General features: G+C 36.1%; 1 protein-coding gene across 4 annotated transcripts in view; it reads right to left on the bottom strand.

Moving 5' to 3' along the window:
- The window catches only part of NME7 (NME/NM23 family member 7), a 155,129-nt gene that overhangs the window by 38,235 nt on the left and 90,565 nt on the right, over positions 1-26,329 (bottom strand). The window contains exon 11 of one of the 4 annotated variants that reach the window (XR_013529555.1): positions 14,145-14,265. The exons of the other annotated variants lie outside the window; for them this stretch is intronic. The gene's annotated coding sequence lies outside the window, so the exon portion shown is untranslated. The remainder of the gene's footprint in view (positions 1-14,144; positions 14,266-26,329) is intronic. 4 annotated transcript variants of the gene reach the window in all.

The raw sequence follows: 26,329 nt of genomic DNA, 5'->3' as shown, positions 1-26,329 counted from the left end.
ACTTGTCCTACATTCATTAAAATATTACTTTCATATAAGTGTCTGCCACACGCACAGCACTTGGAATCTGAAGACATTCATGTGTGTGTGTGTGTGTGTGTGTGTGTGTGTGTGTGTGAATATAAATGGGATTAGCTGGTGGTTCCTGGGGTTGTTGTTAATATCTGATCATATTGTATCACAGTCAGAAAATATGGTTTCTTCCATCTGTCTTTGAAGGAATTTTGTATACTAATACACAATGAATGTTAGTGAGTATCCCATGGTGTTTAAAAACATTGTCACAGTTTGCATTCCCTGGGAAACCAACTCTGAAGTGGAGATATGTTGGCAAAATTTTAGTGGTTGTGGACTTAGGATCTACACTTGCGGGGAAGTAAGGAAAACAGGATGGCCTCAGACAATCCTACACACAGCACTGGAGCTGCAATGGCCCTTCAGAGTTGTCCTGAATGGAGACAAAGGGGTCAGGCATTTATCCTCCAAAGTGATAAATTACTAAATGTGGGTCATTCCAGGGAAGGAGACATGACCTTGGGCAAGGTAACTTTCTTCAGCAGAGGGCAATTCCTGGAGAGAGATTTTCTAGATTCCTGTCAGCTCCTAACACTCCCGGCAGCTAAGGTATGAGCATTTCAGTTCTAAAAGGCAGAGGGACATCCGAGTGGCTCTCCACAGAACCACTATGCACATATGTACACACATACACATATATAGCACTTTAGACACTATGGCACTTCAGACTACTGCAATCTGATTACCATTCCCTTGAAGTAACTATTTTTGTTTTTCTTTCTGGAAGGTTTTGTACTATCTGTTTAACTAGGCCTTTGTCATTTTCCGGTCATTCTGTTCCCTACTCAATGCTTCAATTCAATCTAAGATATACATCTTCAGTCAGCTTCCACTATTTATTTTTCTCCTCAATTTTACCTCTTCTTGCCTTTATTTCTATAAGATGTTGAGATTTCTTGTGTTAACTCTCCTTTCTCTTTTACAGTTTCCAAGTAATTATCTTTTCGTGTTATACTCTTGGAGAATACCTCCATTTGATCTGCTGCCTCACTAATTTGCTTTTAACTAGGTTCACTGTGCTATTTTATTAATTTATTGTGTATTATAAAAACTTCAACAAAATGGTTTTTAATTTCCAGTATCTATACATTTTTTTCCCCCATGGATCAAATTCTCTTAATTCTTTCTAAGGAAACTGACGCTCCTATTTTACAGTCTGTTTTTGTTAGCTCTATAATTTGTTTTCTTTAGGTTTAGGTTCTGTTGGTTGAGTTTTGTATCTTCTTTATGATATTGGAAAACTTCAAATGGTTGGCAATTCCTGGCTGTTTTTCTTTTTTGAGTTCTCTATTTGCTTGTCATAGATGCCAGGGACATACTGCTAGATGAGGTATTCTGGTTGTCTTTTCTTCAGAAGTGGGTACTACCACTTTTCCTGAGTGTCATTAGCTGCTTTCCCATTGCTCTGCCTCTTTAGCTCAAGCCCCACATTCAGTGCCTTAGGCTGTGGCTAAAAGTATCAGCTGCCTTCTGCTCAATGTAAGCAAGTGTGAAGGCGCTGATGTACTGTGCCACTCCTCATGCAGCCTTCCGACTAACCATCCTTCTTACAGTCCCATGCTCCCTCCTCCACTTTTTATCCACATGCCTGATGTGCAGCCCACCTAGCACCCCTACCCCTTCTGGAGCAGTTCTCTCTAAAGAGTGTCGGTTTTCCTCAACAACGCAATCCTATCTGCTTTGAGTCTTTTAAAGTTTATGGCCTGTAACAAAACTAAAAAAAAGAAAACCCACAAAAACATATATATATATGAGTAGATGAGGTACTCTTTCTTGTTTTCCAGCATCATTGGAGATTTACTCTTTAAAACAATACAGAGTAAAACAGTACTTCCTGCAAATTCCTGTAAGAACTTGGGCAGCAAGGAGATGATGGGCATATACAGTCTTCTATCATCTTGATGAATTTTCATCTTACTGATAATCTCTATTTCTGCAACCCAACAAACCATCTTTAATTCATTTTTCATGCTGCTGTAATTCTGTACCTAAATGCCAATACGATCATGTTATTCACTTGTTCAAAAAATTTTTGAAGGCTCATATTGCCTATGGTCAAATGTCTAAACTCTTTAGTGTGGCATTCAAGGTCCTCCTGACTCTTGTCTAAATCTACCTCACTCACACCTGCCCTGAAAGCTTACACAGCCCACTGAAAACACTGTTTCCTCTAAGAAAATAAAGCCTTCCCAATCAGAGTAATCCTTCCTTCTTCAATGTTCCTACAGTGGTTTATACTTCCAATACAGGCCTTCTTGATTTACAATTTATATAGTTGTTTTGTGAGCCTATTTTATTAAGATTCCGTTCGGTTTCAATCCCTGAACACAATATAAAACTTCCTTTATATTCTTTATCTCACTAAAAAACACACAGTAAATGTTTGGTAAATGTTTGTTGACTGACATAAAATGACAATACTTCTATTCAGAGTGCCAGGATGGAGTAGCAAATAAGAGCGGGGGCTGTGGAAAAAGGCTCGCTGGATTGGAATCTTGCCTCTGCCCCTTACTATCTGTGTGACCACACCACATTATTTAATCTCTCTGTGTTTGCCTTAATGTTCTTATTTGTAAAATAGGGATAAAATAGGATCTCTTTAAAGGAGATTAAGATAATTCTTAAAGAGACAAAAAGGCATATTTTGACAAATGTCAAAGATAATCTAACCAATATTGTGTTATCTTTAAATAAACATATAACATCTCTTAAGAGTTTTAATCATCATAGTTTTAGAATAAGTTTAGATTAGATCATAATCTAATTATGACCTATTATTATTCATTAATAAACCTCAGAAAACATGAAGTATTTTTACTGATATAAAATGATTTAGGTAAATGATAACAACAAAACCTAAAGATATAAAATAATAGGTGTTTTCTTCATAGCTGCTCTTAAAAATCTAGGCTTTCATTTTAGATCCTCTTTAAAAAAGTATTGATAAATTAATTTTAGTTTTGATTACTGTAAAGTATCACGTATGCTTATAAAGTAAAAAATACTGAAATACTAAAAACTACAAAAATACTAAACGTGAGAGTGGAATAATAACAGCACACCCCTCCTCCATTTCCTGATGGATTTCCCCTAATTTTTCTAACAGATTTACATTCCCCTTGCTGCTTAAACTCTGGTGAAAACCATACTACATGCATAGTCCCCTCCCTTCAAAGAGCGAAACAATTATCAGATCACAAAAGCAACACAAAGTACCAACACACAATTTCATCCATAAATAATTGTTATTGCAGTATTTATAAATGACAAATTATGCTTAGAAAATCTGACTCATTACTTAGAGGGTGAGCAGTTGTTCAAACTCCACATAATTCCAGGCATATTCATCCTCCCCTAAAACCTTGCATGCTGAGTCCCATCAAGTCAAATTCTTAGTTATGTTACAGCTCATCATAAGTACTAAAAATTCTGCCCACATAATCCTGCAGTGGGAGGAAGAATTCTGGCTTATACAATGACCTCTAAATCTAAGACATCAAAAAATGCACCAAATATAGAATGGTGATTGACAAAATACTGAAAACAAAGAAAGAGAATGTTTATGTAATGATTCTATGGTGGTGTCATTGTAAAGAATGTCACTGTTTATTGAATAGTAGGTCTAACAGATTGATAAAATATGTCTGGACAAAGAATAAATTACTTTCATAATAAAGCCACTCAGTATCAGCTCTCCACAATATAGAAGAGCTATCTAAGAATAAAAATGCCCTTCCATTTAAGAAACAAACTAGAAAAAGATTTTTGAAACTTACCATTTATAGAAAAATATCAACTATAGAATATATTCAGATACAGTCATGCATTGCTTAATAACAGGGATATATTCTAAGAAATGCATCATTAGGTGATTTCCTCATTGTGTAAACATCGTAGAGTGTACTTACACAAACCTAGATGATAGAGCCTACTTCGCCTCTGGGCTATATAATTTGCTCCTAGGCTACAAACTTGTATAGCATGTTGCTATACTGAATACTGTAGGCCACTGTAACACAATGATAAATATTTGTGTATCTACACATATCTAAACAGAAAAGGTACAGTAAAAATATGGTCAAAAATGATGTAGACCTATAGGTGGCACTTCCCATGAAAGGACTCTGGGTGAGTCAGTGAGTGAGTGGTGAGTGAGCGTGAGGGCCGAGGACATTATTGCACACTCCTGCAGACTTTATAAAACACTGTACACTTCAACTACACTAAATTTATACAACTATTTTTATTTCTTCAATAGTAAATTTACCTTAGCTTACTGTAATTAGTTCACTTTAGAAACTTTTTAATTTTTCTAAATTTTGACTCTTTTGCAATAGCACAGCTTAAAACACAAACACATTGTATGAGTATACAAAATATTTTCTTTCTTTACATCATTATTCTATAAGCTGTTTCTATTTTTTAATTTTAAGATTTTTTTCTTTTGAAACCTTTTTGCTAAAAATGAAGACACAAACACACACATTAGCGTAGGCTTACACATGGTCAGAATCATCAATATCACTGTTTTCCACCTCCATACCTTGTCCCATTGGAAGGTCTTTAGGGACAGTAACACACACAGAGCTGTCATCTCCTCTGATAAAATGCCTTGTTCTGGAATACCTCCTGAAGGACCTGCCTCAGGCTCTTTTACATTTAACTGTTTTTTTAATAACTAGAAAAAGCATACTCTAAAACAATGATAAAAAGTACAGCAAATATGTAAACCAGTAACATAGTCATTTATTATCACCAAGTTATGTACCATACATCACTGTATATATTATACTTTGATACAACTGGCAGCACAGATTTTTTATGCCAGCATCACCACAAACGTGATTACTGCATTATGTGACTGTGTCACAATAGGAATTTTTCAGCTCCATTATAATCTTAGAGGATCAGCATCCCGTATGTAGTCAGATGTTGATGGAAATGTCATTATGCAGTGCATGCCTGTAATGAGTAGCATATGATGGTTTATCACTAGGTCACTAGTCTAATTCCAGGAAAATCTAAGTACAAGGAAAAAAATATTCTGTAGACTATAGGATAACCATGTTAGCAATGGATAAAGATTAAAAGAGGAGCGAGTATAGCTCGAGTCCTGGTAACCCGAAAACAGCTGTGAAACAATGTTATAATCATTGCCCTCCTTTCCCAGGCAATAAGGGTAATAAAACTTAATACCAAATGCCAGTGAAGCCACCGCCATAACTAAAACAACAAATATTCCCATTTGTATCCATTACTGGTATTCTCCTGCAACAAATCTTGTAGTATTAAACAACACATGCGAACTGCTCTCCTTGACTCCTCTGGCACTTCAGAAATACCGTACTAAGACTGACCCATCAAACAGCTTTTCCCAGTAGTATGCAACTTGGTACTAACTAAAACAGTCAAGCAGGTTTATATTCCTGGGAGATAAGCTATGTCAGACTCATTCAAACTAACACTAGATCATGAAACATGGAGAAGGAATTGGAGATAGAAAAGGAAGCCAGGGGAGAGACCCAGAAGCTACTTTCTGTTAAGTCTAAGGATCCTTCTAGAACCTATGCATCAGCTTTAGAAAGAGTAATTGCAAAATTTACCTCAACTACTTATTTATATAATGCTAATCTCATTGAATGAGCCACCTGTGGGTTCACGGAAAATACACGACTTGTTTATATGAGGAATCATTAAAACATCCGGCTCGTGAACCATGACAGGCTTCATATCTCACTTTTCATTACATAAAAATGAGCTGTAATGTAAGTTTATAGAACCTGAAGAGGGTCACAGTTAAATGTTATTTCAGGTGAGATATTTAGACAATTCAATCCTGTCTTTTCATTAGTTTTCATTGTAACCATTGCCTCGTACTGTGCTGCTTGCTGTTCAGCCAACAACAGGAACAGCTCAAGTGAAATGAAGTCTTATTTGACACAGGTGTTACTTTTAAAAGTAAAATAATGATATCTTGGTTCTCCTCTTTTTAAAAGAATTGGGCATTCCTCAGAAGGCTGAGCTCAGCTAAAATAAGAAAGAATCGGGCAAATCTCTTAACTCACTTTTATATAAATTACTTAGTATTTTAGCAAAAACTACGAAGATTCACCTATATAAGTAGAATCTAACAACAAACATTAGCATAGAGGGTTAGGGTTAGGGTTTTTTGGTAAATATTTTCCTATTTCTTTTTGCTTTTCTAAATACATTTTAAGAGATTTAACGTCTAATGAATACTCACATTACTACTAAAAAATTTAAGAGGCTTTTTTTTTTTTTTTAACACCATGGACTTGAAGGCAAGAGAGCCATTCTTAATCTCTCCCCACAAAAGAATCCTTCCACAATCTACTCCATCCAGATAAAATAATTACTATCCAGACTTTATCTACCATTTTAAAGAAGCCTACAATTCCATGCTCAGAAACTTCCCCAAAGGAACAAAATAATGAAATAGCTGGGACCCACTCTTGGCACTTCTAACACCCAATTCTTACCAAGTCCTGTCAATACAACTACAGGTATATAGCCTGTATCTAGTATATAAATGTATCAGTCTGCTTCTACATCTACTCTGGCACCATATTCTCCTGCAGAGACTATTGGGTTTTTAGATTTTATACCTGCTGGTCTATCTGGTTTCCTAGATACCACCACTTCTAGTAAACATATTGTCCAAAAAGCAGTCAGAATAAGCTTTAAAAAAAAACATAAGTTGAATCACACCACTTCCCTGCCCAAGATCCTCTGATGCTTTCCTTCTTAAGAGAAAATGCAAAATTCTCAGGCTGGGCATGGTGGCTCATGCCTATAACCCCAGCTCTTTGGGAGGCCGAGATGGAAGGATTGCTTAAGGCCAGGTGTTCTAGATAACTTGGCCAACAGAGCAAGACCCCATCTCTTAAGAAAAAATTCTCAACATGACCTATAGTCCTGCATGCTGTGGCTCCTGCTTACCTCCCCACACTCACCTGAAATAATCTAGTCACATCAACCCCTTCCAACTTTTCAAAGGCACCAAGCTCTTTCCTACCTCAAGCATGAAAACACACACTATTTCCCTTGAGCACCCTGGCTCAGAAATTCTCTTTTCTTTCTTAAGAAGTTCATATGCCTTTCAAATGGTTTACAATAAGCAACAGAAATCAGATGTCATAGATTCTACAGAGTGACTTTCTCAACTCTTTATTCTATCGTCCTTCTAGATTGAAATTAGAAATCTAAAAATTACATTCCCCAGACACCTTTTTGGCTAGGGTTCTTGCAATGTTGAAGTTCTAAATGAGATTTGGAAGACAGGACAAAGCAGAAGCCATCTTCCTGCTGACGTTGCTGCAGGCAGACAAGGTGGGAGACACAAGTGTCTGAGTAGTGGCAGACTCAATGCCTAAGCCGCTGCTATGATAGGAGCAGCAGTTCAGGACTCTAGGTATGGCAAGGTACTCTTGAAATCAATAGCTCCAGTGGCAACTACTACTTAGGGCCCTGCAACACTTAAGAAAGTAAGTTCGTAAATAGCCACTTCCTTGAATCGAACTCCTTTAAACAGAAGTCCCTAGGCTGGTTTCTGTGTCTTGAGCTGAACTCCCAGTGATACTCTGAGGTTCCACCTTTCTTCCTCTCTGTTTTCCCTGTTTGCAACTAGTAAGTACCTTTCTGCCATCTGGCTTTCACCTTTACCACTCTATTGAAATGGCTCCCTCCAAAGTCACCTATAATCAATGAGACTTCTAACTTAAAGCTCTTTTCTTTTCTTTTTTTTTTTTTTTTGAGATGGAGTCTTGCTCTGTCACCCAGGCTGGAGTTGGCACAGTCTCAGCTTACTGCAACCTCCACCTCCTGGGTTCAAGCGATTCTCTTGCCTCACTCTCCTGAATAGCTGGGATTATAAGCATGTGCTGCCATGTCCGGCTAATTTTTGTATTTTTAGTAGAGATGGGGTTTTGCCATGTTGGCCAGGCTGGTCTTGAGCTCCTGACTTCAGATAATCGCCCACGTCAGCCTCCCAGGGTGCTGGGATTACAGGTGTGAGCCACTGCACCTGGCCTAAAACCTCTTGCATAAAAGTACCATCAGAAATAGTGGATCTAGCTCAAGCCTGTAATCCCAGCACTTTGGGAGGCTGAGGCAGGTGGATCACGAAGTCAAGAGATCGAGATCATCCTGGTCAACAAGGTGAAATCCCGTCTCTACTTAAAATACAAAAAATTAGCTGGGCATGGTGGCGCATGCCTGTAATCCCAGCTACTCAGGAGGCTGAGGCAGGAGAATTACCTGAATCCAGGAGGCGGAGGTTGCGGTGAGCCGAGATCTCATTACTCCTGCCTGGGTAACGAGAGCGAAACTCCGTCTCAAAAAAAAAAAAAAAAAAAGAAGAAATAGTGGATCTAATACATGTGGCCAACAAACATATGAAATAAAGCTCAGCATCACTGATCATTAGAGAAATACAAATCAAAACCACAATGAGATACCATCTCATACCAGTCAGAATGGCTATTAATAAAAAGTCAAAAAACAACAGATGCTGGTGAGGTTGCAGAGAAAAAGGAATGCTTTTACACTGTTGGTGGGAGCATAAATTAGTTCAACCATTGTGGAAGACAGTGTGGTGATTCCTCAAAGACCTAGAGGCAGAAATATTGTTTGACCCAGCATTCCCTTTACTGGGTATATACCCAAAGGAATATAAGTTGTTCTTATTATAAAGACATATGCATGTGTACATTCACTGCAGCACTATTCACAATAGCAAAGACATGGACTCGACCTAAATGCCCATCAGTGATAAACTGGATAAAGAAAATGTGGTGTATGTGCAGTCATAAAAAGGAATTTGATGAAGTCCTTTACAGGGACATGGATGGAGCTAGAGGCCATTATCCTTAACAAACTAATGCAGGAACAGAAAACCAAATACTCATTTATAAGTGAGAGATAAATGATGAAAACACATGGACATATGGAGGGGAACAACACACAATGGGGCCTGTCAGAGGCCCAGGGCTGGGAGGAGGGAGAAGAGCAGGAAGAATAGCTAGTAGATGATGGATTTAATACCTGGGTGGTGGGATGATTTATGCAGCAAGCCACCATGGAACACATTTACCACATGTACCTGAACTTAAAAGTTGGAAAATAAAGAGGCGTGTTGGCCAAAAAAGAAACAGTGAGTCTAACAAATTGGTCTTAGTATAGTACAGGTATATCCAATTTATAAAATAACATAGAGAATTTGTATGAAATTGAGGTTTATTTGTCCTAGAGTAGCAACATTAATCTCAGCAGTTAGTAGAAATATTTTGGTGCCTCAAAGGCATAGCTTCAGCTTATCAGGCTGAATTAAATGAGACAATGCCCATAAAATATCTAATAGTGTCTGGTCAAACTGGAGGCACTCAGAAGACATAATCACTGTCTTCATAATATTATAAACAAACTCACAGCTAATGACAAGGCACTTAAATTGTACTTGTGTTTTTAAAAGGATGTACTATTTCACAGGAATCTCACAAATCCCCTACTATGCCGACAAGGCAGACAGTTTTTGCATTTTACAGATATGGATACCTTGACTCTATGGACAGCACTGAAGAAAGAGTATATCCAAAGATCCAACCACTTGGGGCAAACTCTCTTTGAAGGTTAATTTCCTAAACTGCCCCAGGTCCTCTATGATTCCCTTTAAAGATGCAGTAAGCAGCTAAGATTCCAGACTAAGGTGAGCATTTTTTGAAATCATCTAATCTTCTAATTACCAATAGCAATGTTGTCCAAAAGAAATGTAATGTGAGCCATGTATGTAATTTTAAATTGTCTAGTGGCCACATTAGTAAGAAATAAAATTAAGTTTAATAAAATAATGTAACCCTATATATTCGAAATATTATTTCTGTAGGTAATTAATAAAACTTATTAGTGAGCTACTTTACATTTTTAATTTGTGTTAAGTTTTTAAGTCCTGGGTGTATATTTTATTTACAATACACCTCAATTAGAAGCAGCCATGTTTCAGGTGGCTAATGGCCACCATATTGGACAGCAGAGACATAGAGAATAGAAGCTCTCTCCTATGACTCAAATTAAACTTCTTAGCAACATTCTACATAAGGGCTGAGCCAAGACTAATATCTGCAATATTAACCTCTCCTATGCTAATGGTAACGTTCAACATAAGCTTGAGGGCAGTCAATCTAGCCATGCTTCTCATGCTGCCATCCTAGGCTATAATCCTGTCTATCTCTGTCTCTCTGTCTATCTATCCATCCATCCATCCATCCATCCACCCACCCACCCACCCACCCATCCATCCATCTATTCATCCAACCCACTATAATTTATCATGTCTGTTGCCCACTTATCCTCCACAGCTGGCATTGCAAATGTTCACCATTATCATCAAGGCTCCATCCTCAATTACGTATTTTCTCTCAGCAATTCTGTTTCCTACTTCAAAGAAAAAAAAAATTGAGACTAATATCAAGGGATTAATCTCCCTCAAATTCCTACACACACACACACACACACACACACACACACACACACACACACACAGTTATCCTTCCCTTCTCTCCTTTCATTCAGTGCCAAAGAAAGTACCATCCTTCTTCTTTTAATAGTTAACCCCCCCATCTCTTTGCAACATCTAGGTTAGGAAACTTCCTTCATTATAATTACCTTTCTCCTGTGTTTTTAATCTTTCTCTTTTCAATAGTTTATTCTATACATCCTATCAAAATGTTCATGTCTCTCCCATCACTTACTTAAAAAATAGACAATTTTAATTACTGTCCCACCTCTTACCCTCCCTTTTTAGAAGTCTTAATAATCTCCACTTTCATTTACTCTTCAGCCTTCTGCCTCACAACACTATCTCAATCTTTTTGGCAAAGGACACTGATACTCTTCTAACTGCCCACAGATTCTCTCCATTTGTGACTTGTGTTCAGCATTTATCACTCTGGACCATTCCCTTATTCCTGAAGCTCTCCATTTACTCGCCCACACGTTACCACAATCCAGGTTATCCTCCTGACCGTTCCTCTCAGGCTCCTTTATTTTCACCTTCTTACTGCCTAGGGTCCACTCCATATTCTCTTATCTTCTGGCTCTCCCTGGGCAATTTCATTCACTACTATCATGTCTCTATAGATGACTCTTTAACTGCTGCCCAGTTCTCTTTCCTAAGTTCCAGGCTGGACTATACAACTGCCTAATGCTCACTGCATCCTTGAACTCCTGGGCTCAAGTGATCTTCCTGCCTCAGCTTCCAGAGTAGCTCGGACTACAGGTACATGCCACCATGACTTGCAAATTTTTTAAAAAATCTTTTCTGTAGAGATAAAGTCTCTGTATTAACCAGGCTAGTCTCAAAGTCTTGGCCTCAAGAGGTCTCCTGCCTTGGTCTCCCAAAGTGCTGGGATTACAGGCATGAGCTATAATGTGCCTAGCCCCCACAGGGCTCTTATACTCAGCTTGTCCAAAACTAACCTCATTGTCTTTCTCCCCAAATTCCCCCTCTTTGTGAATTCCCTCTCTTCATAAATGGCACCACTATTCAACTAAGTTATGTAGACCCACAGCTTGGGAGTCATCCCAAGACTCCTTTCTCTCCCCTTTGGGCCCCACATCCAATTTGTCACCAAGTCACCAAGTAGACTTTCCAAGTCCACCCCTACTGTCACAGTTCACCTTCTCATCTTGTTTAGGTTATAGTGGTGTGCTAACAGGCTATATTACCTCTACCATTAAAAATGTACTGTTTGTTTACCCTTCTGTCTTAACTCCTTTAAAAACAGGACTATGACCTTTTTATATTCAACACACAGAATCTTTATGAAAGATTCATTACATAAAATATTAACGGTTTAGTGGATAAGTAAATGGATGAATGGAATTACTAACATGCCCAAATTTATACACCCCATTCACTTTGTTAATGATAGGGTAGAGAAACTAGGCCTCTCAGTTACCGATGGTCTGAGCTCCTCAGGCTCTATCAGATCCTTCAGAAGTGCCTATTTTAAGGAATCCTGAAGAACATCTTTTTGAAATCTAAGTCATCACCATTTATCTATTTTTTGAGTTGGTGGTTTTGTAGGTCAGATATTCTCAAACTAGGATATACCTGTCTGAGAATAGAATCGAGAACTCTAAACTCTAATCCACAGCTCTGAAAGTAACTTGCTCTGTGACTTGGATTGAAGATAATAATACTGTTTCATCAGAGATATAAAACCCCATGTGGAATCAGACCAATCCACCAGAATAGCATTAAATTTATAACTGCACGCTCATAAATGACTTTTCCAGTTGAGATATTAAGACTGCATCTGAATTTCCCAAAGAACTCCTTAATCTTCTGGTGACTACTCACAGCATAGAAAAGACCAATTCACCCTAAACATTAGAAATCCCATATAATAAATAATCTTTCATCTTATTTGTTAGACTTGTCTATTACTATTATCTATTTTTAAATATATGCCTCTATAAAACAATAACTCACATATTTATATATGATCTTGAGGCAAAACTCCCATTTATAAAGAAAAGAATAAACTCTGTTCACTATACTTGCAAGTCAAGTGTATATTCTTAGTTCTACAAGTCTATTTTCTTGGTTTTATATTTCTTAAGAAAAGCCTTATGTGTACAGACTATACTGTATTATTCTATTAATGAGAACATTTAATGAATCAGAATATGCCATTTCTTAGATAATTTAAAGTTACTGCCTTCAGAAAGTATATTGTTTTCCTTCCCTAATACTTTGCTGTAAAAATATATTTTTTCTCATGTTCTAACTATAATAGTGTTTTGAAAAGAAAAACTTTTTTTAGGAGTTACATTCTAAAAGGTAACTTTAACTTTATCCTCCCCCAATATTCATTTTCTCTTCCTAACAGAACTGTAAACTGTGACTATGATCTTGAAATACACCTACATTGTTTAAAAAAAAAAAAACATTTAATTTCCTTAGTCATTCTCTTCTAGACTATCTGATCTCTGCTTTTCTGCAAACACAGTGTTCAAAATGCATTAGAAAAATGCAATTTCCTTATACTATTGAAATGAAGCAATCTTTTAAAAAATGAGTAACCTTGAACTTCAACTAGTCTGTACAGTTGAGTATTTTACAAAATCACAGGAAAAGTAATTTCAAAACTGTCATTTGATAGTAACTGGCATGAACACTGGGCATCTCTAATCCTGGTCTTTTGATAGCACCTCAAACACAACATGTCCCAAATCAAAACAATTATCTTCCCCTACGATGTTAAGGCTAGATAATATAGGGCTATTTCCAACCACTTCATTCATTGCCCACAACCAATTGGTCACTACCTAATTTGTTGATTTCATTTGTTAATCTGTCCCTCTATGTATTCAGTAAGTATTTATTGATACCCATAATTTGTGAGGTATTGGGCTAGAAATAAGGAAATGAAAATAAAATGGTATTTTTATTCTAAATGGTCACAGTCTTACAAGAAGTCAGACATGTTATATGCTAGTAACTGTTTGACAGTTTTAAAAAACAAACAACAATAAAAAACTGATTTGTATTGTTTGCTCATTTTCATGGTGTAAATATTCCTACTATGGCAGAACATAGAATTGGGAAGTGATACTAACAACTGGATCTTGCAAGCTGGTGCAACCGTTGTACAAGTACTCACACTGTAACAAGAGCTCTACTAGAGATGTATGCAAAGTGCTACATGGGGAGCACAAAAGAAGGAACTCTAGGGTATCCATACAATGTTTCCTAGGATCCTCTTGTTCCGTGAACTTCTTTCCATTCTTCGTAGCTACTTTAGTTTAGCAAAATGCAATAAGAGTCCGTATGATACAATTTCTCCCTGATTCAAACACCTCTGATGGCCCTCCACTGTTTATAAAATAAGTCCAAACTGGCTGTGTGTGGGGGCTCATACCTGTAATCCCAGCAGTTTGGGAGGCTGAGGTGGGTGCATCACTAGGTCAAGAGATCGAGGCCATCGTGGCCAACACGGTAAAACCCCATTTCTACTAAAAATACAGCTGGGTATGGTGGCACACACCTGTAGTCCCAGCTACTCAGGAGGCTGAGGCAGGAGAATCACTTGAACCAGGGAGGTGGAGGTTGTAATGAGCCAAGATCACGCTATTGCACTTCAGCCTGGCAACAGGGCAAGACTCCATCTCAAAAAAAAAAAAAAAAAGAAATCCAAACTTATAAGACAGAACAATTCAAGGAACTTTTTCATCTTGCTTTGAGCTACTCTTTCAGCCTTATTCCTTCATACACTTCTACATGATTTATGCTTTAGAAAATATTTAGAAGTGAAAAAGGCAGAAGAAAGAAAAACAAAAATTTGTAATTGACCCAGGATAAAAAGAGAACATACATATTGGTCATGACAGTAAACCTCTTTACACAACTTGCATTGGGTCTTGTGTATTTTCTCTGTGATACTCAGAATCCCTGTCACACAATATGGGTTGAAGCTTATTAACACTTTTACATCTTGCCATAATATGTTCATCCTGTTCCTTCCCTTAGCATGTTTTCCTCTTCTTATCTAGTCAATGAAACTCTACACTTCTAGAAAAAGTGCCACATCTATGAAACATTTCTCAATCCCTAGCTAGTTAATAACTCTTTGTGCTACAAAGGGTATTTACCACAGTGACTAATACTGAAACTAAAATTTTATGTTGTCTGTCTCTCTGTAAGAGCACAGATCAGAACTGTCTTGTTCCCTACTATGTCCAGATGCCAAGAGCAGTGCCAAATACATAATAGGTGTTGATTTGTTCAATTAATATTTATTTAGCATGCAAATACTTAATTGTGAATGTCACTTCCTAGAGTTCATAAATACATTGGAATTAGAGATTGTGTCTTACTCACTTAGCATCCCTTATAGCATTCAGTACATCTCACACAAGGAGGTACTTAATATATGATGTTTGCATTGTTCTGAATCTTCTCTAGGACTTTCAATTTTTTAAATATTCAAGAACTATACACCAGTATTTAGGAAATATACGTATTTCTAAAAATATATAAGTAGAAATGCACCAAACAGACTGAATCGCAAAAGGGGTAAATATGAACTCTGGGCAATACAGGAACACCAAACAGAATTTCCAGGGAGGAACTGTAATAAAATTAGACTACTTCTACTTCAAAAGGGAAGAGATGTGGCCATTTCTCTAGTTGTTGCTTTGAAGCAGTACTTCATTAGGTTGAGAACTGAAACCTGACACTCACACAAATAACAAAAGAGTACCACGGACAGGACTGCAGGCTCTAGACACCATTTTGCAACTTATTTGGAAAGGCTTCATAAGAACACACAGGGTAAGGATCGGAATACTGTATTGCTCTGAGGGGCTTGACTGTGTATAATACATTTCATCCTTAAGATTCATTTAAATACCTAAAGGTATATTTTGTAAAAAGTTCATCTTGGAGAATACATCAGAAAATAACAAGTTTCAAAGACAAATGTCTTTGAGTATTTTACTGATGGTTTTTGTTTTGCTTTGCTTGAATATGTAAGTGTTTTATTTTATAGCATGGGGCAAGAATCTGATCACACGTGCTTGTTTATTTTATAAATTTCAGGCTAAAGCTGTATAATCATGACCTATACCACAGAGCTTTGGAAACGTGATTGTTCAATCACTTCTATGTAGCAAATTATCAGAAATGAATCCAGGTCCTGCCTGTGCTCATTAACTGTATCTATCCATTCAACCGAATGTCCATGCTATTCTCAATCTTCACAAGAAGCACACCTGGCTTGGCTAAGAGGTGAAGCACACTGCTCTGCACTTGCAAGGGGACATACAATAACCACATTCCAGCTATTTTTCAGAAAGTTTAACTTTGAACCAACTTATTGTCGTTCAGTATTAATCAAAAGCTTGACTTAAAGAACATGTATAGAGGATTGCTTAAGGGAATACAACAAACACTTCATTTCCTTTAGAACTCTATTCCTGTATTGCACTAGCTGTGGAATCAGATCATTTTGACTTCTCATATAACTCATATCACTGGGGTGTTAATATAAGCATCTTAAAAGGAATACTCTAAGAAACTGGCTGTTACTGAGAACATTGAGTGTTGAATCACATAGTGTGTTCATTTGAGATCCATTAGGGAATTTTCTGTTGAGTATCAGGAAAAGTTGGCTTTTTGTGAGCAACTCATCTGCTTATGTCGTGGATACTGTCAGTCACATAATTTGACTGGGTGCAAGTCTAAATGCTGAGTCATAATGTGGCTTCCCATAACAAAAGTACAGGATTACATGTCACACATTTTATTATTTAGAGCCTCATTTGCTCTCTGTCCTGATTTCCTTGTTCACTTTATCTTATTATATTGTATACATTTTATAAATGGCCTTACTTTTTTACTCAAAAAGGAAGTTTAAAATAAATAAATGAGCATAACAATGACAATGTTGTAAACTTTTACAAAAATATAGAGTTAACTTATACATATTAGCAGGTTATTTTAACTATGATAGTGATAAGTAACTACAGGTACTTTTTGTTACAGGCACTCTTAATGAATGTTGAATAATCACAAAAATCAACATTTTATGCACTATTTCAATTTGCTATTTAAACTTAAAAATACTGGTAAATTTTTTGCTTTATTTAATAAGCTATATCAATGCAAGTCCTACTTTAAAATCTCTGCTATGGACTCACGTAATTCACTTAATTTAAAAAATAGTCATTTTTCTATTGAATTCTGCTTTTATAACAAGATAAAAAGCAGGTTTTGAAATACAACAAATTAACATACTATCAAGATTTGTCAGCCCTACTATAGATAGAAACAGTTAACCAGTTTTCCTTTTCTAATATTATTTTTGATTGGCCTGACTCTGAGTATAGCATGCTTAACAAACAAAATTCTCTGCATAAGAAAAAAAAATTAAAAAGACAAATTACTGTTTTGGCAAATATTCATTTTCAATTAAAATTCACGTGAGGTGCTTTATGTACTGTTTGTACAACTAATGTCTCAAATGTGACATGACCATAACAGAATATGACAGTGTAAGCTGATAAGTCAAACTAATACATTCTGTTCATTGCAATACCTGTTTATGAGCTCCTTAGGCTAATTCATGTTCCAAATATTAAGTAACTGCTTTGTATACTAATGTATGTCAGGAGCCAACAAAAGTTTTGCTATTCAGAGAAAATAATTTTCAAAAGAAACTACAAAATAATGTAAGCCAAAGTCTAGTAAACTATTTCTGTAGTTTTAGAAGGTCAGGACAAGACAAATTATAAATGAACATCTTTTATCCTCTGACCTAGCAATTTTACCTCCAGAAATTAATTCCAAGGTTAAAAACTCGTACAAACATTTACGTATATGTCTGGTCTCTGCAATATCCTCTTAAATAAAAATTAGAAAAAAAAACCAGTAGGGGAATGGTTAATCCATATGCTGCAACACCATGCAGCTGTTAGCAATCATGTTATGGAAGTATGTTTAATGATATTAGAGAAGACCACAATCTATTTTTTAATTTAAAAAGGACATTACAAAGTAGTAATTATTATATTATCTCAATTTATTTTTATAATTACATAAAAAAGACTGGCTTGAGGCCAAAATGTTTACAGTGTTTATTTCTGAGAAGTAGGCAAACAAGAATTGTTTTAACATTTTTAGTCTATTATGTCTTGATTGTTTTTTATAATTTTCCTTTTTTGTTTTTGGAGGTGGGACGGGGTGATAAACATGGACTACTTTAGTAATTGGGAAGAAAACAATGAAAGTGTTATTTTTAAAACTTATATTTAAAAATGTTTTATTTCAATACTCGTAGAACAGAGATGTCTTCTTTAGTTTGCCTAAATTCACTTGTAAGAAACTGGAGATTTGGGGGCCTGGGGAGAAAGGCAATATAAAAAAAGTATAGGCCAGGTTGACTCGTACTAAAAAACTATGGCACTTATCACAGGAAAGAAGCAAGTGAACTGTTCTTAACAAAATAACCAGAAAAATAATGAAGTCCTATTCAGACCCTTTAGTGTTGGCGATCAAGGACTGAAGTAAGCATAATTTTCCAGGATTACCCTTAATGCATTTTCTATTTGTGGATATAAAGGGAAGCAACAATGCACTCTCCCTCTGCAATAAGGAGCATGGGTTTGTTGGTTGCCATTAAAGCCCGAGGACTCAGACTCATTGCTTGTTGATGACTCTTATTGGTCCATTTTTTGAGTTCCATCAAACAAGAGAAGGAAAGTCTTTACAGGGTTTATATTGAACACATGCATAATTCTTGACCCTGAAATGTGATATCTACGAATCTGAGAGTTTACTGGGAAAGCCATCTTCTCCTCAAACCTAGATATCCCAAATAGGAGCAGAAGTTAGAAAACGACTATATTATTTACACGACTAAAAATGTATTATAAAGACTTTTGCTTTCAGCCTGAATCTAGTGAAAACAGAAGTAGAAGTTATTCACATAGAATCTCATCCAGTCTGGTATTAATTATAATGGATAAGCTAAAGTCCATTCCTATTGATCAGACAGAGAAATCAGAAAAAAAGACATCTAACATCTTCAATCATTCAATCAACACCTCAGTTCATTTCTTAGTGCTATTTGCATGTTGCAGAAAAGGCAGCATTTAACAAATTTAAATCTTTTACCCTTTTTCTGAAAAAAAAAAAAAAAAAAAAAAAAAAAAGACATTATCAACAGACATTCACTGAAGGTTTGCCAGACATTGGTTACTCAGAGTGTGGTCTGTGGCCCAGCTGCATCACATCACATGGGAGTCTGCCATAAATGTAGACTCAGGCCCCACCCCAGACCAACTGAATCACAATTTTCAGTGCAACAAGATCCCGAGGTGTTTTCTATGTACAGTACATGGAAGTTTGAGAAGCACTGTTTTAGAGCATTTTGCAAGTAATGGAGATACCAAAAAGGTATAAGGATACTCCTCTAGTTATATTCCTTACTGGGAAGTAAGGAACATACATAAAAGATACATGCATACAAGGAGCATATGCCACCTCCTGATGAGAGGTGTAGACAATTAATGGCATAGGAGTTTAAAGGATGGCAAAAGTGACTCAAGGTTGGAACAGTTGGAGATGTCTTAAAGGAAAGACAGTATAGTTGGTCCTCTGTATCCACAGATTCTGTATTCATGAACTCAAACAATCTGGGATCAAAAAATATTTGGAAAAAAACTGGAACTGTACTGAACATGTACAGACTTTCTTCTCAGCATTATTCCCTGAACAATACAGTATAACAAAATTTAGATAGTATTTACATTGTATTAGGTATAAGTAAACTAGAGATGATAAAGGAGGTGTGCATAGGTCATATGCAAATACTATGCTATTTTATATCAGGGACTTGAACATCTCAGATTTCAGTATCTGAGTGGTCCTGAAACCAATCCTCCTCAAATACCGAGGAGTACTTTACTTGGAAAATAAGAAAAAAGGGAATATGGTATACTCAACCCTCCTTTGCATAAGTTTACTCTCTAACAGTTTTGAAATTCTACATACCTAGAGCTCTGGGTATGGTGACTGTGCCGAGAGAAACTATTTGGTCTGAACAACTTAGTTATGGTAACTTGAAAACAGCATGAACAAGGTACAAATATACAAGCTTCTGTGAATGAGGACAGGCTCTTTTTCCCAAACTGTGCATATTTCATTTTTTACAAATATTATATTAAATTTAGGATTTATTAAGAATGTAGGAAAACTCTTTTTTGAAGCATTCCTGAAAGGAATTCTTTTGGAAAATATAGAATTCTTTTATAATACAGTCAATTCCTGAATTACATATACTGTGAGTTAATATTTTCATTATATTTCAATTAAGTACTTTTAAAAAGATCATGATTGGCCAGGTGCAGTTGTTCATACCTGTAATTCCAACATTTTGGGAGGCTGAGGCAGAAGGATCACTTCAGGCCAGGAGTTCAAGACCAGCCTGGGCAATACAGCGAGACCCATCTCCACAAATAATAATAAAGATCATGCTTGTACTTACTTACTAGATGAAATCAATGGTTATTGTTTTTGCTGTCTAGTGTCACTAAACAAAAATCAACATACAAAGGTGAAAAGATGGCACATGTTTGCATGATTACACTTGAAGGGCCCCCAAAGTCTCTCTTTTTGTCCTTGCAAGAGGTAGGATTGTTTCACTGGGATATAAATAAAATGTCTTAGTAACAACATCCTGAGAACACCATGGCTCAGTACTACTCATGCCAACTTAACTGATCCTGGTCTGAAACATGGCACTGGTGTCAGTGGCTTTTACTTATTGATAGATTTGTAAGGTGACAGGCTCTTTCATGTCCAAAAGCGGTTGTTTCCCAGGGTCTCAAGAAGGTTTAAAAATATTTTCCTTCCATCACAACACAAAGCCTCCTGTCTTTAAGCAAAGCCACTGAGGGTTGACATTTGAAACTGACAAGCAGCACATGTGCATTATGGAGATAAGACCTGGCACATGCTGCTGTAGCCTCCTGGGATTTTGAAATGCTAGCAGCTCCAGCTGGTGGCTACGCCCCATTCCTAATGTGTACTTTTTAGAGAAAGTTGAGCCCCTCCTTCTGACTGTGATAGGGACATGTCTGATTGGAATAGGATTACTTTTTAAGATATTCAGAACAACAAATCTATTTGTTCTATGAATAAAAAGAGAGTAGAAAGAAATAAAAGAGGTAAAACGTTAAGCTAAGCAATTTTAAAGAAAACAGTATCCTTTGTTAAAAAAAGAAAAATAGTGAATGCAGCCAAAGAATAGTAAAGAAAAAAAAAATCACTAGGGAGGAATATTTTTAAAAAGAAAAAAAAACATAACCAAAAGGCAAACTTTTTATGAGAATCATTCAGACAAACATATTGAAAAACAGTGAGGTAAACAACACTGATACGAGGAGGAAATGAAAATGAGTGAAGCAATGGGGAAACAAAAACCAGTTGAATTCTAAAGTTAAATAAAAACATAGAGATAAAAAAAAGGTAAACTATGGAAGAAGATAGCTATCAAAATTTCTCAATCCCTATAGGGGCTAAGGTGGCACCCATGGAATGAGAGGCAAGGGACAAGAAGGTGAGTTTGGGAGTAGAGAGGGCGACAGAGTCCTGTTTAAATCATATTTACAGGAGGCCACTGGTCTGCACTGAGCTCCTGCAAACCAAAATGGAGTCACAGATGGTAAAGCTCCATGTTACCAAGCCAAAACTAAGTCTACCTGACCTTCTGAGAGATCAGGAGAGTGAGAGATAATAGCGAAATCTCCAATTTTAAGTGGGTAGGATGAGAAAATCCTCTCTGCTTCAACCTTTACAAGGAAAGTAATTCCGAAATGACCAACCCACTTTTTGTTTTCAGTTTCTGCTTTCCTCAGTCCTATTGTGACTATAAAACCAACTGCTCAGCTTATTGCAGCACTCATTCTATTTTACAGAATGAGGTGCCGCCCAATTCTAGAATCACAAATAAAAGTCAATTAAGATCTTTAAACCAACTTTGTTGGAATTTTGTTTTCTGACAGTCCTTAGTCATAATAGAAGATGCTAAGGCCAGAGAAACAAGCAAAGTTAAAACTAAGTTCAAAATGTTAGGAGAAGACTCAGAAAAAGTAAGAAATCCAAAAGGATACTTAGGCAAATATCCTCAAACAGTTAAAATTCCATGGGTGAGAGTTTCATGATTGGTTACTGAAGTGAACTGAAATACTGTATAACTAATCTTTTGAGGTTGGTGTTTAGAATGTTACCACTCTCATCTACAACATATATATTAGTACTATTATCACAGACAGAAATTGTGCAGGACAGACCAGAGACTAACTCAGCCAGCGAATTATATTTTTAAATGCTTTAAGGCCATTGAAAACATGTTTCTTGCATTATATGTAATTATAATTTGGAAATATACCCTTACATTTTGAATCACAGACAATTCAAGATGGAAACAGGTAGAACAGAGTTAAGATCCTGGCTTTACTTTTTAATAAGACCATGTCTTTTGGAAACACTAAAAAGATACTTTTTAAATATTTAATTTTATTTTAGAGATAAGAGTCTTGCTCTGCCACCAGGCTTCAGTGCAGTGACAAAATCATAGCTCACCACAGCCTCGAGCTCCTGAGCTCAAAGGATCTTCCCACCTCAGCTACCTGAGTCGCTGGGACTACAGGCATGTGCCACCCGACCTGGTTTATTTATTTACTTATTTATTTATTTTTGTGTTTATTTTTCCCAGCTGGTTTTGAATTCCTGGCCTCAAGTGATCCTCCCATTTCAGCCTTCCAAAGTACTGGGATTATAGGCATGAGCCACTATGTCTGGTCAAAAGATAGTTTTTAAAAGAGTTTTTAAAATTAGGTTATTTGAGCCTCATTTCTTCAACTATAAGATGAACATCAGAAAATTTACCTTGAAAGGAATTGAGGATTAGAGCAAACGCTTATCAAGTTTCTAGGTCATTAACTGGATATAGCAGTCATAACAAATAGTTCATGAGAGGTGTATTTAAACAATACAAAATGTAAATTTAATTCATCTTTTACTAACATTCATTCTTTCAAAAATATACACTCAGTTCTTACTATGTACCAGATACTTTTCTGAAGATATCAGTGAAAAATCAAAAGTCCTTTCCTTCCAAGAGCTTGCATGCTAATGAAAGGAAACAAAAAATAAATGTGTTCAATAGTCAATGGTATAGTGTGTTTAGAAACTAATACTTGTTACAGAAGAAGGTAAAACCAAATACAGGAGGATAAGTAATTGAGTGTTAGGCTGGCGCAACTGTGTGGGTGGGGAAAGGTAGGCTTTGATCTCTTTGAGAACGAAACATTCAAGCCAAATACCACTAAGCACAAATAACTGAGGTAACTAAGTACCAATTTGGATTTCTGCAAATAAATTGTGACTATGTGGATGGTGTGTCACTGTTGTTACCGTTATCCAAAGGCATAAGAAAGCTAAATTTTTTGTAAGAATCTTATCTTGAAATGTTCTCACAACTATATTCCATTCTCCATGCTATTCTTAACTTCTTTTGCCTCTTACAGAAGAGTATTTGTTTAAAGCACAACCATTTCTTTTGAACATGTAGCAGCAGCACTTGCTATGGCCAAGTTCAAGGTTGTCGGGCTTCAGACAGGCTTCCTTCTCAAAGCACTCCCCATCTCTCATATTGCTTCCTTATTCTCATAGCACTTATTTTACTCATTTGTAGTCTGTTTTTCTATTAGAACAAAAACTTTGTGAGAAAAGAGATTTTTGTCTGTTTTTTTCTTTTTGTTTCTGTTTTGCCATCATGTAGTGTTCCCACGGCTTGGCATTGTATGACACATAAAAAGCACTTGATACATGGTTGAATAAATAAAAGCAGTAAGAATTATTTTTAGAAAGGAACCACAGAATAGAAAGTCATTAGGATAGTTTCACAATTAGGAAAGGCTTGAAATTTAGAGATTTAATATTTGCAACTTCAACTACTTAAGAGAAATTCTAAAGGTATGTGATGTACACTAATTTGTAATACTGCAGAGGCTGGTGAGTGGGAGCAAATCACTTAGCTAGTAGAGTGCATCCGACCAAGCTGCTCACATAACATGAGGCTTTGTCATTCTCTGCCGATGACTGAGCACATCGCTCCGCAGCAAGTTATTTTCTAGAATGGTACGAAACCTGGAGATTCAAGGTATCAGGATGCAGTCCTCTTGTATGTAAGAGCATTTGATATAATTAGAGAAAATATTTGATATAATAAGATGCTGATTCCTCATTTAACAGTACAGAGGTAGCCTGATAAGAGTAGCCAGAGTACAGAAAGGGGTTAGAAGATTTGTGCAGATCTGTCTTAAGCTGAGTTAGTGACCTGGACAGATCACTTCATGTTTTCATGCTTCTGTTTCCTCATAGATAAAATGAGGTTACAATAATATAAGTAAATAAGGGTACCTATATTTCCCCAAATGAGCCTTAGGACCAAAATGAAGTACTCTACATGTAACTGCTTTATAAATTGAAAAAGAATTTCAGAAAAATATACTACTTGTCAAAATAAAAACTATGCTTTTAGATTTTATTTAGAAAAATTTCAGGTTTATAGAAAGCTGAAATTTCTATTCATATTCATAATTAAATGTGTAATTCTGGATGGATCATTTCTGATGTCTAGTTAGCTCTATAATTATGACTAAAAATCGTATATTACTTAAAAACCATTGTGTGTGTGTGTGTGTGTGTGTGTATTCTTAGATGTCAACCTTCTCCAGGAGAAAAATAAGACAAAACAAGAAAATATCTAAAAATTAGATGTACAAATGGCACAATGATGGACATATAGATTAATGAAATAGAACTAAGAGCCCAGAAATAAACATCTAAATCTACTTTCAACTGATTTTCAACAAAGTTGCCAAGGCCAACCAATGGGAAATAATAATTTTTTCAATGAATTATGTTTCAACAGCTGGATAGCAATGCGCGAAAGAATACTTAATATGTGTTAGCTAACATTATTGTCACTCTTGTAATATGGACAATATTGTTAATATTAATAATAGAGTAAATAATGTTTAATATTGTTAATTATAAAATATAATTATCACTATTTAATGATACTTGGCACTCTTCCAGTATGATACTTACTGGCCCAGGTTTCAAAGTTCAGTGGCATTATTTTTGAGAAATGAAAAATAGACATAATAAGATGTAGACACATTTAGCTTTAAGTACTTTCAAGTATTATTACTATTAGTCACATTTTATGAAATCAAAGTAAAGTCAATAAAAGAACGTCTTTTTTACCCAGGTGGCCTGTCTGGTAAATTAATTCTTTCAGAAAAGTCTTTTTAAAAAGGGAAATAGGAAAATCTTTGTGTAAAAGTTGAGCAAGGTCTATACATGTGCTTTTTAACAGCTTTATTGATATATAATTCATATGCCAATATGAGTCACCTGTTCTAGAGAGTTTACATACATTATCTCACTTATTCTTTACAGTAGTAATTCCATGAGGTAGATATCATTATTATTACAATTTTACAAATACAAAAATTAAGGTTTTCAAAGGATACCACATTTGCCAAGACCAAAGCTACTGAGTGGTGAAGGTAAGATTTGAACTTAGACAGAAAAGAGAACCCAGAGTCTTTATTTATTTTTTTTTTTTAATTTTTAAAATTGAGATGGAGCCTCACTATGTTGCCCAAGTTGGTCTCAAACTCCTGGGCTCAGGTGTTCCTCCCACATCAGCCTCCCAAGTAGCTGAGACTAACGGTATATGTCACCGTGCCCAACAGCACCCAGGGTCTTAACCACTTTGCTATACTTCTTGGTTCCTATTGTCTATAATAATAAAAATCATGTATCACATTTCCCAGTGCTCCAACTTTTAAAACTGCATATTATACCTCTAACCAAAGGTATAATTCACCAGAAGTACTAAAAGTTTTACTCAGTCAAAATTCAGAATTTTAGATTTGGAAGGAGAAGCATAAATCATTTAGTTTGATGACAACTTAGTGCAAGTGATAAAAAGTCTTTCAGACTTTACTTTTTATCACTAATGTTTTAGGAAATAAAGGAAATTCAATGATGATGAGATTTCCAAGAGTCTGATTGATATAGAACTTATTAATTAATTCATCATTAATTCATTCACTTATTCATTAGTCATTTTTCATCTCAGTTGTCAAATATATACTGAAAGTCAACTACACACCAAGCACCCTGCTAGGCTACAGACTCCAGAAAGTAAAAAATGAGTATGACGGTCCCAATCCCAAAGGGGTTTACAGTCTGGACTTGAGGGGGTGGAGGAATAGGTGTAAAGTAAGAACTACTACATAATGTAATAAGCAGTACTCAATAAACATGACGGGGAGTTACAATTCTGTTGGAAATGTCAAGGAGGGCTTTACCAAGAATCTCATTAAATTAAGAGATAAGCAATTATTTCCAGGAAGATGTCTTCCCTCCAGGAAGGGAGTAGGGGAATTTAGCATTGCTTGGTTGAATATTCAAGTCGTTTAGAATTGCTTGGAGCACAGCCAGTGAGAGTAAGAGACAGTATTAACATTATTCTGATGTTTTGACATCTGCGGCCTTACTGACCCTGAGGAGACTGTCCCTCCCAAGGTCAACCAGCTCCTAGAGATAATGAAGGGCTCCCCTGTGAGATTGCCTTTCATATACAAA

This window comes from Callithrix jacchus, chromosome 18 (assembly GCF_049354715.1).
Source record: "Callithrix jacchus isolate 240 chromosome 18, calJac240_pri, whole genome shotgun sequence".
NCBI lineage: Eukaryota > Metazoa > Chordata > Mammalia > Primates > Cebidae > Callithrix > Callithrix jacchus.
This window is presented reverse-complemented; position numbering and strand designations above follow the sequence as displayed.